The sequence below is a fragment of the Eubalaena glacialis genome, chromosome 5, assembly GCF_028564815.1.
Source record: "Eubalaena glacialis isolate mEubGla1 chromosome 5, mEubGla1.1.hap2.+ XY, whole genome shotgun sequence".
NCBI lineage: Eukaryota > Metazoa > Chordata > Mammalia > Artiodactyla > Balaenidae > Eubalaena > Eubalaena glacialis.
The window spans coordinates 124,895,595-124,911,794 of record NC_083720.1 but is presented as its reverse complement, the minus strand read 5'-3'; the positions used below and the strand labels follow the sequence as shown (position 1 = coordinate 124,911,794).

Here is a 16,200-nt window from a genome sequence, read left to right as displayed (position 1 = left end):
ATATTCTTGCCTCCTTTATCAAAGATAAGGTGACCATATGTGCGTGGGTTTATCTCTGGGCTTTCTATCCTGTTCCATTGATCTATATTTCTGTTTTTGTGCCAGTACCATACTGTCTTGATTACTGTAGCTTTGTAGTATAGTCTGAAGTCCGGGAGCCTGATTCCTCCAGCTCAGTTTTTCTTTCTCAGGATTGCTTTGGCTATTCGGGGTCTTTTGTGTTTGCACACAAATTGTGAAATTTTTTGTTCTAGTTCTGTGAAAAATGCCAGTGGTAGTTTGATAGGGATTGCATTAAATCTGTAGATTGCTTTGGGTAGTAGAGTCATTTTCACAATATTGATTCTTCCAATCCAAGAACATGGTATATCTCTCCATCTGTTGGTATCATCTTTAATTTCTTTCATCAGTATCTTATAATTTTCTGCATACAGGTCTTTTGTCTCCTTAGGTAGGTTTATTCCTAGATATTTTATTCTTTTTGTTGCAATGGTAAATGAGAGTGTTTTCTTAATTTCACTTTCAGATTTTTCATCATTAGTGTATAGGAATGCTAGAGATTTCTGTGCATTAATTTTATATCCTGCTACTTTACCAAATTGATTGATTAGCTCTAGTAGTTTTCTGGTAGCATCTTTAGGATTCTCTATGTATAGTATCATGTCATCTGCAAACAGTGACAGCTTTACTTCTTCTTTTCCAATTTGGATTCCTTTTATTTCTTTTTCTTCTCTGATTGCTGTGGCTAAAACTTCCAAAACTATGTTGAATAATAGTGGTGAGAGTGGGCAACGTTGTCTTGTTCCTGATCTTAGTGGAAATGGTTTCAGTTTTTCACCATTGAGGACGATGTTGGCTGTGGGTTTGTCATTTATGGCCTTTATTATGTTGAGGTAAGTTCCCTCTATGCCTACTTTCTGGAGGGTTTTTATCGTAAGTGGGTGTTAAATTTTGTTGAAAGGTTTTTCTGCATCTATTGAGATGATCACATGGTTTTTCTCCTTCAATTTGTTAATGTGGTGTATCACATTGATTGATTTGCATATGTTGAAGAATCCTTGCATTCCTGGGATAAACCCCACTTGATCATGGTGTATGATCCTTTTAATGTGCTGCTGGATTCTGTTTGCTAGTATTTTGTTGAGGATTTTTGCATCTATGTTCATCAGTGATATTGGTCTGTAATTTTCTTTCTCTGTGACATCTTTGTCTGGTTTTGGTATCAGGGTGATGGTGGCCTCGTAGAATGAGTTTGGGAGTGTTCCTCCCTCTGCTATATTTTGGAAGAGTTTGAGAAGGATAGGTGTTAGCTCTTCTCTAAATGACAGAATTCGCCAGTGAAGCCATCTGGTCCTGGGCTTTTGTTTGTTGGAAGATTTTAAATCACAGTTTCAATTTCAGTGCTTGTGATTGGTCTGTTCATATTTTCTATTTCTTCCTGGTTCAGTCTCAGAAGGTTGTACATTTCTAAGAATTTGTCCATTTCTTCCAGGTTGTCCATTTTATTGGCATAGAGTTGCTTGTAGTAATCTCTCACGATCCTTTGTATTTCTGCAGTGTCAGTTGTTACCTCTCCTTTTTCATTTCTAATTCTACTGATTTGAGTCTTCTCCCTTTTTTTCTTGATGAGTCTGGCTGATGGTTTATCAATTTTGTTTGTCTTCTCAAAGAACCAGCTTTTAGTTTTATTGATCTTTGCTATCGTTTCCTTCATTTCTTTTTCATTTATTTCTGATCTGATCTTTATGATTTCTTTCCTTCTGCTAACTTTGGGGTTTTTTTGTTCGCCTTTCTCTAATTGCTTTAGGTGTAAGGTTCGGTTATTTATTTGAGATGTTTCCTGTTTCTTAAGGTAGGATTGTATTGCTATAAACTTCCCTCTTAGAACTGCTTTTGCTGCATCCCATAGGTTTTGGGTCGTCGTGTTTTCATTGTCATTTGTTTCTAGGTATTTGTTGATTTCTTCTTTGATTTCTTCAGTGATCGCTTGGTTGATTAAGTAGTGTATTGTTTCGCCTCCATGTGTTTGTATTTTTTACAGATTTTTTCCTGTAATTGATATCTAGTCTCATAGTGTTGTGGTCGGAAAAGATACTTGATACGATTTCAATTTTCTTAAATTTACCAAGGCTTGATTTGTGACCCAAGATATGATCTATCCTGGAGAATGTTCCATGAGCACTTGAGAAGAATGTGTATTCTGTTGTTTTTGGATGGAATGTCCTATAAATATCCATTAAGTCCATCTTGTTTAATGTATCATTTAAAGCTTGTGTTTCCTTATTTATTTTCATTTTGGATGATCTGTCCATTGGTGAAAGTGGGGTGTTAAAGTCCCCTACTATGATTGTGTTACTGTCGATCTCCCCTTTTATGGCTGTTAGCATTTGCCTTATGTATTGAGGTGCTCCTATGTTGGGTGCATAAATATTTACAATTGTAATATCTTCTTCTTGGATTGATCCCTTGATCATTATGTAGTGTCCTTCTTTGTCTCTTGTAATAGTCTTTATCTTAAAGTCTATTTTGTCTGAGATGAGAATTGCTACTCCAGCTTTCTTTTGATTTCCATTTGCATGGAATATCTTTTTCCATCCCCTCACTTTCAGTCTGTATGTGTCCCTAGGTCTGAAGTGGGTCTCTCGTAGACAGCATATATAAGGGTCTTGCTTTTGTATCCATTCAGCCAGTCTATGTCTTTTGGTTGGAGCATTTAATCCATTTACATTTAAGGTAATTATCGATATGTATGTTCCTATTACTATTTTGTTAATTGTGTTGTGTTTGTTATTGCAGGTCTTTTCCTTCTCTTGTGTTTCCTGCCTAGAGAAGTTCCTTTAGCATTTGTTGAAAAGCTGGTTTGGTGGTGCTAAATTCTCTTAGCTTTTGCTTGTCTGTAAAGGTTTTAATTTCTCCATCAAATCTGAATGAGATCCTTGCTGGGTAGAGTAATCTTGGTTGTAGTTTTTTCACCTTCATCACTTTAAATATGTCCTGCCACCCCCTTCTGGCTTGCAGAGTTTCTGCTGAAAGATCAGCTGTTAACCTTATGGGGATTCCCTTGTGTGTTATTTGTTGTTTTTCCCTTGCTGCTTTTAATATTTTTTCTTTGTATTTAATTTTTGATAGTTTGATTAATATGTGTCTTGGCATGTTTCTCCTTGGATTTATCCTTTATGGGACTCTGTGCTTCCTGGACTTGATTAACTATTTCCTTTCCCATATTAGGGAAGTTTTCAACTATAATCTCTTCAAATATTTTCTCAGTTCCTTTCTTTTTCTCTTCTTCTTCTGGGACCCCTATAATTCGAATGTTGGTGCATTTAATGTTGTCCCAGAGGTCTCTGAGACTGTCCTCAATTCTTTTCATTCTTTTTTCTTTATTCTGCTCTGCAGTAGTTATTTCCACTCTTTTATGTTCCAGGTCACTTATCTGTTCTTCTGCCTCAGTTATTCTGCTATTGATTCCTTCTAGAGAATTTTTAATTTCATTTACTGTGTTGTTCATGATTGTTTGTTTGCTCTTTAGTTCTTCTAGGTCCTTGTTAAACGTTTCTTGCATTTTGTCTATTCTATTTCCAAGATTTTGGATCATCTTTACTATCATTATTCTGAATTCTTTTTCAGGTAGACTGCCTATTTCCTCTTCATTTATTAGGTCTGGTGGGTGTTTGCCTTGCTCCTTCATCTGCTGTGTGTTTTTCTGTCTTCTCATTTTGCTTAACTTACTGTGTTTAGGGTCTCCTTTTCGCAGGCTGCAGGTTCATAGTTCCCATTGTTTTTGGTGTCTGTCCCCAGTGGCTAAGGTTGGTTCAGTGGGTTGTGTAGGCTTCCTGGTGGAGGGGACTAGTGACTGTGTTCTGGTGGATGAGGCTGGATCTTGTCTTTGTGGTGGGCAGGTCCACGTCTGGTGGTGTTTTTTGGGGTGTCTGTAGCCTTATTATGATTTTAGGCAGCCTCTCTGCTAATGGATGGGGTTGTGTTCCTGTCTTGCTAGTTGTTTGGCATTGGGTGTCCTGCACTGTACCTTGCTGGTCGTTGAGTGAAGCTGGGTCTTGGCGTTGAGATGGAGATCTCTGGGAGATTTTCACTGTTTGTTATTACGTGGAGCTGGGAGGTCTCTGGTGGACCAATGTCCTGAACTTGGCTCTCCCACCTCAGAGGCACAGCCCTGATGCCTGGTTGGAGCACCAAGAGCCTTTCATCCACACGGCTCAGAATAAAAGGGAGAAAAAATAAAAAGAAAGAAAGAAAGAAGATAAAATAAAATAAAATAAAGTAAATTAAAATAAAATAAAGTTATTAAAATAAAAAATAATTATTAAGAAAAATTTTTTTAAAAGTAAAAAAAACAAAAAACAAAAAACGGACAGACAGAACCCTAGGACAAATGGTAAAAGCAAAGCTATACAGACAAAATCACACACAGAATCATACATATACACACTCACAAAAAGAGAAAAAGGGAAAAAAATATATATATCATTGCTCCCAAAGTCTGCCTCCTCAATTTGGGATGATTTGTTGTCGCTTCAGGTATTCCACAGATGCAGGTACATCACGTTGATTGTGGAGATTTAATCCCCTGCCCCTGAGGCTGCTGGGAGAAATTTCCCTTTCTCTTCCTTGTTCGCACAGCTCCTGGGTTTCAGCTTTGGATTTGGACCCGCCTCTGCGTGTAGGTCGCCTGAGGGCGTCTGTTCTTCGCTCAGACAGGACGGGGTTAAAGGAGCCGCTGCTTCGGGGGCTCTGGCTCACTCAGGCTGGGGGAGGGAGCGGTAAGGAGGAGGCGGGGCGAGCCTGCGGCGGCAGAGGCCGGCGTGACGTTGCAGCAGCCTGAGGCGCGCCGTGCGTTCTCCCGGGGAAGTTGTCCCTGGATCACTGGACCCTGGCAGTGGCGGGCTGCACAGGCTCCCGGGAGGGGCGGTGTGGAGAGTGACCTGTGCTTGCACACAGGCTTTTTGGTGGCGGCAGCAGCAGCCTTAGCGTCTCATGCCCGTGTCTGGGGTCCGCGCTGAGAGCCGCGGCTCGCGCCCGTCTCTGGAGCTCGTTTAGGCGGCGCTCTGAATCCCCTCTCCTCGCGCACCAGGAAACAAAGAGGCAAGAAAAAGTCTCTTGCCTCTTCGGCAGGTCCAGACTTTTCCCCGGACTCCCTCCCGGCTAGCTGCGGCGCACTAGCCCCCTTCAGGCTGTGTTCATGCCGCCAACCCCAGTCCTCTCCCTGGGATCCGACCGAAGCCCGAGCCTCAGCTCCCAGCCCCCGCCCGCCCCGGCGGCTGAGCAGACAAGCCTCTCGGGCTGGTGAGTGCTGCTCGGCGCCGAGCCTCTGTGCGGGAATCTCTCCACTTTGCCCTCCGCACCCCTGTGGCTGTGTTCTCCTCCGTGGCTCCTAAGCGTCCCCCCTCCGCCACCCGCAGTCTCCGCCCGCGAAGGGGCTTCCTAGTGTGTGGAAACCTTTCCTCCTTCACTGCTCCCTCCCACTGGCGCAGGGCCCGTCCCTATTCTTTTGTCTCTGTTTTTTCTTTTTTCTTTTGCCCTACCCAGGTACCTGGGGAGTTTCTTACCTTTTGGGAGGTCTGAGGTCTTCTGCCAGCGTTCAGTAGGTGTTCTGTAGGAGTTGTTCCACATGTAGATGTATTTCTGATGAATTTGTGGAGAGGAAGGTGATCTCCGCGTCTTACGCTTCCGCCATCTTGAAGCTCCTCCCCCTAGAATGCATCATTTTTTAGATGTATAATTATATTTTATTTTATTTTTTATTGAAGTATAGTGTATTTACAATACTGTGTTAGTTTCAAGTATACAGCAAAATGATTCAGTTACATATATATATATTTTTCACATTATTTTCCATTATAGTTTATTACAAGATATTGAATATTGTTGCCAGTGTTAAACAGTAAGTCCTTGTTGCTTATCTATTTTATACATAGCAGTGTGTATCTGTTAATCCCATACAGTACTCCTAATTTATCCCTCTCCCCCTCCCTTTTTCCCTTTGGTAACCATAAGTTTGTTTTCTATGTCTGTGAGTCTGTTTCTGTTATGTAAATAGATTCATTTGTATTATTTTTTAGATTCCACATATAAGTGACATATAATATTTCTCTTTCTTTGTCTGACTTATTTCACTTAGTATGATATTCTCTAAGTCCACCCAGGTTGCTGCCAAAGACAACATTTCATTCTTTTTTATGGCTGAGTAATATTCCATTTTCTATATATACTACATCTTTTTTATCCATTCATCTGTTGATGGACACTTAGGTTGTTTCCAGGTCTGGGCTATTGTAAGTAGTGCTGCTATGAACATTGAGAATGTACCTTTTTAATGCTCTTAACACACATTGGCAAATTACTCCCCAGAAAGATTGTATCTAATCCTTTCCCCAGCAGCATGGGACAGCATCCAATTCTCCACAACATTATCTAATATTTTGTATGAAAGTATCTCTCACTGTTTTTTTGGGTGGAATAGTAATGTGACTTTGCATTTTTATTACATTTTAGGGCTTTCAACAGACACAATAGTACTTCTTTTTCCCCAAGAATAAAATAGTTTAATTTTTCAGATTATTAAAATAACAAATGTTTATTATAAAAAATGAACATGATAGAAAAATATAAGTGAGAAAGAAAGTTTCCCAAAATATCACCACTTAGAGATAACAATTGGTCTTTTGGTAAACATCTTTCCAAATATTAATCTCTGCCTATTAATATATATGGACAAAGAGACATCCTTTATTCCCATGGCTAAGTGCTATTTTGAGGTAACGTGGCTTTGCATCTGTACTCCAAAGATTTCTTTGATGCTTCTTTAGTATGCAGAGTTAACTGAAGGTCAGGACCGCAATTAAGGGCTCTTTCTCTCCAAGTGTGCAAGGGCAGGTCTGGGTGGAGGAAGATGTGTTTACGTTCCACGTTCTTATGTATGTGTAGAATTGACCCTGAAAAGAGTCGTGAGAATGTATGAAAAGGTCAGTGGTTACCCTAGCACTTGCTCAGCCTTGAAAGGGAAACGGGATAATGCAGATGACTCTGAATTCCCCCCTTTAAAAGAGATGCAGGGTTCCTGTGTAAAACTTGTGGTCATCTACCCTCTGCAGCTGCCAATGCAGACACAGTGTTTCCTAAACAGTGGAGGCCCAGGTTCAGGCAGCAGGAGGGCCACCAAATAGCCCAGCTGCCTCACAGTGTTTTGATGAATCTAACATGTTTTGAAAACTGAAGCCTTCTAGAACTTCCTTTTACAGTTAAAAATATAAACATGTAATGCCATTTCATTTTAAATGTTTCTTCCCTAATCTATTTGTTATGATAGATTTTTCTTGGCAAGTGTGGTTTTGCCAACGTGGTACTTTCAAAGGAATTCATCTCCCTCCGCGACGAGGATTCCTATGCCTGATACTCAGGGTGAACATTTGTCGCTTTGCTCATCATCTGAACACTCTTCCTCTTGTCAGGGAAGCCCCTTCAATGGCAATCAGACACTCTCAGCCAGGACTGGCTTAGCTCCCACCTGCCTCCTTGGCACTGGTGTACCACGGAGCTGTGTAGCTGGATCCACACCCAGCCCTGGAGTCGGCCACACCACATCCCTTCTGATGCCACTTCCCCTTCTCCCAGTCACAACAACCCTTCCAGGCCTGCCGGCAACTTTTATTCCTTCCTGGTTTTGGGGTGGAGTGGGCAAAAGGAAGACAGACATTTTTGCATCCTTCCTGGGTTAGCCCGTCCCCACCGACATAGCACAACTCCATTTCCAGTTACAGCTGGCTCAACGTGATGGGCTGTGTGTTGAGGGGATTGGGGGAAAGCAGGACAGGGATGTCTTCTCGCTGAGGCACATGGGTTCACTTACATGAGACGCCCACGTTCCCCTTCTGTTGTATCTTAGGCTGATAGCAGAAAATCTGCTGTCACAACACCACCTGGGATTCAGCCCGAGGAGGCTCTGGGGACAAGACTTTTGGGTTTGTGTGTGTGTGTGGGTGTGTGTAGGTATATATGCAGACATTCTGCATGTTATATGGTTCATATTTATTGAGCATGTACTATGTGCCAAGGCCATATATTTTATTTCACTAAATCCTCACAGCGACCCCGTGAGGTAGGAACTGAATATACTATTAATGAACTCCATGTTACAGATGAGGAAACCAAGTCACAAAAAGGTAAAGTAACTTGACTGGAGTCACACCACTAGGAAGTGGTAGAGTCAGAATTCAAAACCAGGCAGCCTAAATCTAGCCTGCACTCTTCATTATAACCTACTTTTTTCCTATAAATATTGTCTATTATCACCACTATTCTATATTATAGTTGTCTCAATACTATCTCAATAAATTTTTAAGTGATGGAATTATTCTCAGATCATCTTTGGTGTATGAGGGGCTTATAAGTGCTTTGCATGCAGATGGGCAAGGCTCTGAATGAGATTGTCCCAAAAAAATGACATGACAGTGCAGACAGAAACATGGTGGGGCTACCCTCTCCAAGGCGTTTTCAGCAGGGAAAATTTTTTTTTCACATCTTCTTTCCTTTTATTGAAAAAAATTTTAGAAAATGGCAGTTAATACAGAGCACAAACAAATCAACAGTGGAAAACATAGACAAGATAAAACTAAAAATGCTTTTGGCTTCTTAAATTGGTTAGGAGCACAAAACGCAACAGGCAGAAAGTCTCTTTTAAACAAATTAAAAAGCTGTGGTTTTTTCCCCAATTTTCCCCAAGTCAGGTATATACATACCCACAAAAATGGTGTGTGAAGGAAAACTGTCAAATACAAGAAGTTGTATTCTGAATTAAGGGAAACAGCTGTTGAAATGGGAATTAACACAGTCATGTCAGCAACAGGTTAACAGTTTAAAAAATCGAGTCTTCAGATGCCAGCAGGGAACTGTTGAATAGCTAAAAACCTTGTGCAGGCTCTGGTCTCCAGTTCTTGCCTTCATTTTTCATTCACATTTCCATCAAGAAACTTAGACTTTTTACTGGTCTTTTTCCCCCTATCATTTGAAAGTGGTAAGATTTGTGTATCTCAGCGGTTCTCAAATTTTAGTGTGTCCAAACCACCTGGAGGGCTTGTTAAAAGACACTGGCCCCAGAATTTCTGATTGAGGCCTGAGAATTTGCATTTCCAACCAGTCCCCAGGTGACGTTGATGCCGTTGCTCTAGGGACCACACTTCCAGGAACCACTGGTATAGATCTAAGAAGGGCACTGCAGCTGGAGGCTATCTCTCTTATGGATTTATTTAAAGGTACCTGCGGGATCTAGGTATCATGCCTTCAGCCCTGGATTAATTTATCCCTTTTCATCAGACTCTGATTTATGAAATGATCTAAACTCATCTCTCAGTTGTACACTGGGCCCCAAATTACCTTTGCAATCCTGTATTCATGTGTTAGACTCTACTTATAACCTACACATTAATCCACTAATTGTTGGTGAACACTTATTAGATGCCTGGTGCTGTGGAAGATGCTGGCATTGCATATTGAAGAAAACCAAACACCATTGGTACCGCAAGAAGCTTACAACAGGTAGGAATCAAATACTATTCAAAAGATAAACATAAAATTCAATTGTGTAAGTGCTAAGAAGGAAAAGGCCATGGGCTCTGTGATATTAAAGTTGGAGGTTTGACTTAGACACAACTCTTAATTTTGATTCTCTTTCTCTTCTATTACTAGGTGGAAACTAAGAAGAATCTGAAAAGTTGAGTCAACACAATTTCCCCAGAGGCAAAGTGGAAGAGGAAAAGAGTCCCACGGCCATGTGTAATAACAGAGAGAAGACCAACTTGCTCAGCAGATCAGTTGACCTCTGGTGACCCAGCCTTCTAGGATTATTCCCTATCTCAAGTTCCGGAATCGGTTAGTCATATGGCGTCTAGACACATGGAGGTTGTTTAAGAAAGACCTTTGATAATGACATAATGCTGAGCCAACTAAATACCCCCTGCTCCCTCTAAAAGCTGGAAGAATGGCTACATTTGGCAATTTCTTTTTTTTTTCAATTTTTAATTTTTAAAATTTGTTTCAAAGTTAAACCCAAGACACATTGACTTCATAGGAAGTCCACTGAGAAATGTTTTTCTAGGCTGAACACCTGTTTCCCCTCAGTCTCCCTCAACAGAGCATGTACATGTTAATTACTTTCATTTTCCAATCACTGCTGTCCCACCACTATACCAAGATCACCTAAACTGTGTGTGTTGTATTCTGAATGTTCTTAGTTATACCCTAATTTCACTAACTGCAAAAGATTTTCTGGGATAAACTCCCACTTGAATTCTTTGGCTACTATATTTATAAAATAAAAATAAAGTATCTAAAATTGCAAATGTCTTTTGAATCAGAATCTTATTTACAAGAATTTACCTCACACATATACTAGTATATGTGACAAAGATGAATGTACATTTTATTGTGGTATCATTTCTATTGACGCACAAAGACTGAAAAAACCTAAATGACCTTTCAACGGAAGACAGGTTATATAATTTGTACTATATCCTTATAAATCATGGAAATCAAAGTTTTAAAAATATGAGGTCCCTCTACATACACATCTACTGTGAAATGAGTTTTAAGTTAATAAGTAAAAAAAAGCAAGATTCAGAACAGTACATGTAGGGACTTCTCTGGCAGCGCAGTGATTAAGAATCTGCCTGCCAATGCAGGGGACATGGGTTCGAGCCCTGGTCCAGGAAGATCTCACATGCCATGGAGCAACTAAGCCCTCGTGCCACAACTACTGAGCCCGCGTGCCACAATTACTGAGCCCATGTGCCTAGAGCCCGTGCTCTGCAACAAGAGAATCCACCGCAATGAGAAGCCCGCGCACCGCAACAAAGACCCAACGCAGCCAAAAATAAATAAATTAATTAATTAATTAATTTTAAAAAAAAGAACAGTGTATGTGGAATGTTCTCATTCATATTAAAAGAGAGGTTAATCTATATCTATCCATCGATCTGTCTATATTCTAATATATTAATAGCAGTATTCTCCTCTAGGAAAGGAAGATGGCAGGGTGAGTGTCTGGGACGAGAGGAAGAGTTTAAACTTCCTCAAATCCCATGTGTACTATATGAACATTTTATTATGCCCATGTGTTTTCCTTATACAACTAATAAGAAAGTCTTTTGGTTTTGTTTGTTTGGTTAAGGAAAAAGGGCCTGTGTATACTCCTGGTATACTCTAGAATGCACTGGGCTCTCTGAGTTTCACAAAGCAGAGGTTACGTTATACGTATAATAACCCTGGTGTATTAGTTTGCTCAGGCCGCCATAACAAAATGCCACAGAATGGGTGGCTTAAACAACAGACATTATCTTCTCACAGTTCTGGAGTCTAGAAATGTAAGATCAGGGTGCCGGCAGGGTTGGTTTCTGTTGAGGCCAACCTCCTTGGCTTGCAGGCAGCTGCCTTCTTGCTGTGTCCTCACATGGCCTTTCCTCTGTACACATGAGGAGGGGGGAGGGAAGGAGAGAAAGATAGATACCTTTGGTGTCTGGTCCTCTTATAAGGACATCAGTCTTATTAAATTAGGGCCCTACCATTATGTCTTCATTTTATCGTAATTACCTCGTTTAAGGCCCTATGTCCAAATACAGTCACTTTGGTGGTTAGGGATTCAACATATGAATGGAAGGGGGGCACCATTCAGTCCATAACACCTGCTAAGTGAATTTCAGAGTACAGACATATTTCCAAATCAGCCTGGCCTTTCTTACGTCCAAGAGCCTTTGGTTTGCATTCCTTTTAGCACCAGTAGCAGCAGGCAAGGAGGTAAGAACCAGAGCAAGAGATTGTTGGGGAAGAAGTTGTCTTTAACTCTGGAGCTGATATTGCTTGTGGCTTTCATGTTCTATCACGACCACACCCTGATTCTTGGCATTCTAGGGCTCAAAACCAACAACTGGGGACAGTTGTTGATCACAAACTACCCCTGATTTCACTGCATCCAGAATATGCAAGATTTGGATTAGCAGATACAAACTATTATATATAAGATGGATAAACAACAAGGTCCTACTATGTAGCACAGGGAACTATATTCAATATCCTGTGATAAACCATAATGGAAAAGAATATGAAAAAGAATATATATATGTATAACTGAATCACTTTCAACATTGTAAATCAGCTATATTTCAATAAAATTTTTTTAAAAAGGAAAAAAAAGAATATGCAAGACTATCTACAATAAAGTAATTGATGAAATAAAACAGTTTCCTGAAAGAGTTCGTTGCCTCAATTTTGGAATGAGCCTTCTCTTCTCCATTTTGGACCTTAATGGGATGAAGTCAGTTGCTAAGCATAAAGTTTGAAAGTAATGGAAAGTAATGGTTGAGGCCTTCACCATCTTCCATGCGAATGTCCTTGGTTTTATCAGTGCATTCTAGCCTGTGAACCATAATGCATTAGAAGTCATCTTGTCCCATATGATAATTTACAAAGTCTCTGGGGGAGAAAACTTGATTGTCTAAGTGGGCCATGTTTTTGCTTCCAGTGCTTCTCAAAGCATGGGAAGGACACCCCGCATGCACAAGAAATACATAGAGGTGAAGGATGAGGGTAAAGAGAGGTCAAAGGGGGAGTCAGAGGTCCATGGCAACTCAGATGGGTGCAATTGGCCCTGCTTGCAATCCTGAAGTGTTCTGCCACAGCTTTCCAAATCAAGTCTCAGCCTGGTCTACAAGGGCATGCATCTCCCTCTCAGCCCTACCCCCGACATTCCCGCCTCATACTCTACGCTTTGGCAATATGGACCTGTCCGGTTGTTGACATCCACCCCCTTCACACTGACTCCAGATTCTCTGCCTCTACTCAAGCTGTATCCCCAACCTGAAATTTCCTTTCTACATGTCTTTGCTTGGATGATTCTATCTCATCTTTCAACATTCAGCACATGAGTCATCATCACCTCCGGGAAACCTCTTTTAGGTCCACAGGCGAAGTACCTCTCTTCCAAGCTTCCTCAGCTCTGATCACTTACTCTCTCTCCCCTCGCCCCTCTCCCCTCTTTCCTCTCCTCTCTCCTCTCTTTGTCATAACTTACTTTTGTAAGTTCTAACCAGCTGGCATAGTGCCTGCACACAGTAGGTATTTTTCAAAAACACATTTTGAATTGAACTGTTCAAATTTAATTTATCTAACAAATCTGATACTTGTTTCCAGGGATCAGAAATTTTTCCTAGTTAAACTGGTGATTGGAGAAGACTAGACTTGGGACTAGAGGTGAACACACAACATCGTTGCTCACTAGCAGCTCAGAACACAAAGGTGCCTGCCTGCTTACCTGGAAGTAAAACTGGAGAAACACTTCAAACACGAGCAGTAAGAGAGCAGCTGGAAAGCCAAGAGCTCTTTACTCTAGCATCTGGGTAAATGCTCACTCATGCATTCACTTATTACAGCCTCACCTTAAGACAGGCCTGGTACTACCTGCCCAAAATAATACAAAGACTCTGCTCTCCCGGAATTCACCATCTTGTTTGGCTGATCGAAGTGTAAACAAATACAGCTGATCCTTCTCAAGCATTTAAAGTTTATTTTTTTGGGACTTTCCTGGTGGCGCAGTGGTTAAGAATCCTCCTGCCCATGCAAGGGACACGGGTTCCAGCCCTGGTCTGGGAAGATCCCACATGCCGCATAGCAACAAAGCCCGTGAGCCACAGCTACTGAGCCCACGCGCCACAACTATTGAAGTCCGTGTGCCTAGAGCCTGTGCTCTGCAACAAGAGAAGCCACTGCCATGAGAAACCCGTGCACTGCAACAAAGAGTAGCCCCCGCTCACCGCAACTAGAGAAGGCCCACGCACAGCAACGAAGACCCAACACAGCCAAAAATAAATAAGTAAATATTTTAAAATACTTTAAAAAAATAAAGTTTACTGTTTTGATGGAAAGCACATGAAAAGCAGTGATTTATCTTTCTGCCCATGCCCAAGTATCAGAGAAAATTAACTCTTAGCTGGTGAGTAACCAACAACCCAACATCTCAGCCTATATTGGCTTTAATCTTCTTTATCATTCTTTTCTCAAAATTGAGATTGCAATAGCTCTTTTTTGTATGTTGTCTTAATTTTATTTATTTATTTTTTTAATTTAAATTTTTATTGAAGTATAGTTGGTTTACAATGTTGTGTTAGTTTCAGGGGTATAGCGAAGTGATGCAGATATATATATATATATTCCTTTTCAGATTCTTTTCCATTATAGGTTATTACAAGATATTGAGTATGATTCCCTGTGCTATACAGTAGGTCTTTGTTGGTTGCAATAGCTCTTAATATGTCCCTGAGGTTAGTAAATTACAATTTTCACTACACTGCATATTGTAAGGAAAATATGTTCTGTCAAAATTTTTGAGAATTTAGACGTTTGTGAAGGAGATTTGGAACATCTTTCTGTAATTACTGTGCACTGTGATAAGTACATATTTAGTATCTTAGGCTATTCCTAGGGAAGGGGGAGACAGGTAGCAGAGGTTTTGTGAGGAAAATAACAAATAAAGCAAAGATCCCATTTTCAGCACGAAAAGCATTTCCTCTGTTCTGTCCAAAAAGATCAGACTCCTAACAAGACTAAGTAATGCAAAGATTGGCTCCTAAAGAGAAGAATTTTCCCCCAGAGTGTGATTTAGGGCTAGTTCTATAATCTAGGGCACACTTTCTTTCAAGGGACGCGTTCTTGACTGCAGAGAATAAAAAATGTAACCGAACCCGACTTTTCTAGCAGGCTCTGGTCCCTGGAAAAGCTCCATGGTGCAGCTGGAGAAAAAAAAAAAAAGGCCAGTTGGCAGCCAGGACTAAGGTTGGTGAGATTAGGGGAAAGGAACCTGGACCAAGTCTCTAAATGGTTCTTCATGCCAAGGGCTGACCAGTGGTCTTCAGTGGCATGCCATACTTTAAGCAAAGCATCTATGAGAATACTATATTTAAATAAAGCACAGATAAGAAGAGCATTGCTCTGCACCCTACAAAAAATGCCACTTGACCTACTATACCACAGGAGCATAATGAAAATACTTTGTTTTGAATGGTTTCAACTAGGCAATCTGTGAGTGCATAGCAAGTTGAATGTTGACCTTGGGTTGTGCAAATTTGGAAAATCTTATGTAAGTTTGTGGAAGTTAGATTTCTTTCTCTTGACAAATGTAATTTTGTGTGTGACCGTATGTGTAACATTTTTAGTGTTCAAGAACTGACATACCTGTATACTTTGTTAAAGAGTAAGAAAAGGAAGTACCAACTTTGGTAAGTTCTACTCTTTTTTTTTCTGCTTCTTTTTTGTTTTATTCACTAGTTTGTTGTATTTTTTTAGATTCCATATATAAGTGATATCACACAGTATTTGTCTTTCTCTGTCTGACTTATTTTAATTCTACTCTTAATAATTAAATCAGTCATTGCTGTTTTCCCTTTAGAACATCCTGTGGCCTTGAACAGTACTGAGTTCAGTCTAATATGGTCTCCTGGCTTAAAAATTATCTGTCACTTATTGCTTTCAACAGAATCTAAAGGTTAGACTGATCAAATGAAATGTAGTCTGGATAATCAGGTTCCGTGAATAACTCAAACGGTAAATCTGGTTTTCTTTTGAAAATTAATACTTTATAAAATAAAATTTTATTCCTAAAACTGAGCAGAGTCAACTTCATGCCTTTTAATGATGCTTAAAATGTACATCTTAGCAAAACCCCTATTTATCCTGAAAATATGCCAACATCTTATGAAGGGATATTTGCAGTGAATGAAATTATCTTTTTCAAACAATTTTTGAGTTTACATGTGGATCAGCTATTTTGACTGATAAACTCATTCTTTTTTTTCATTTATTTATTTTTTTATTTTTGGCTGTGTTGGGTCTTTGTTGCTGCATGCGGGCTTTTCTCTAGTTGCGGTGAGCGGGGGCTACTCTTTGTTGCGGTGCGCAGGCTTCTCATTGCGGTGGCTTCTCTTGTTGCAGAGCACGGGCTCTAAGCGCGCAAGCTTCAGTAGTTGTGGCACGTGGGCTCAGTAGTTGTGGCTCGCGGGCCCTAGAGTGCAGGCTCAGTAGTTGTGGTGCACGGGCTTAGTTGCTCCGCAGCATGTGGGATCTTCCTGGACCGGGGCTTGAACCTGTGTCCCCTGCATTGGCAGGCGGATTCTTAACCACTGCGCCACCAGGGAAGCCCGATAA

The 16,200-nt window shown here is 40.5% G+C and overlaps 1 protein-coding gene and 1 long non-coding RNA gene across 2 annotated transcripts in view; one reads left to right on the top strand and one right to left on the bottom strand.

Annotated features, from left to right (window-relative positions):
* Window positions 1–5,670, bottom strand: part of TBC1D9 (TBC1 domain family member 9) — a 130,781-nt gene extending 125,111 nt beyond the window's left edge. The window contains exon 1 of the mRNA XM_061192581.1: window positions 5,565–5,670. The gene's annotated coding sequence lies outside the window, so the exon portion shown is untranslated. The remainder of the gene's footprint in view (window positions 1–5,564) is intronic.
* On the top strand, window positions 4,930–10,245 carry LOC133092768 (uncharacterized). Its single transcript, XR_009701137.1, has 3 exons — window positions 4,930–5,301; window positions 9,469–9,549; window positions 9,700–10,245. It is a non-coding gene; the product is annotated as an uncharacterized LOC133092768 (long non-coding RNA).
* Window positions 10,246–16,200: the final 5,955 nt, after the last annotated feature.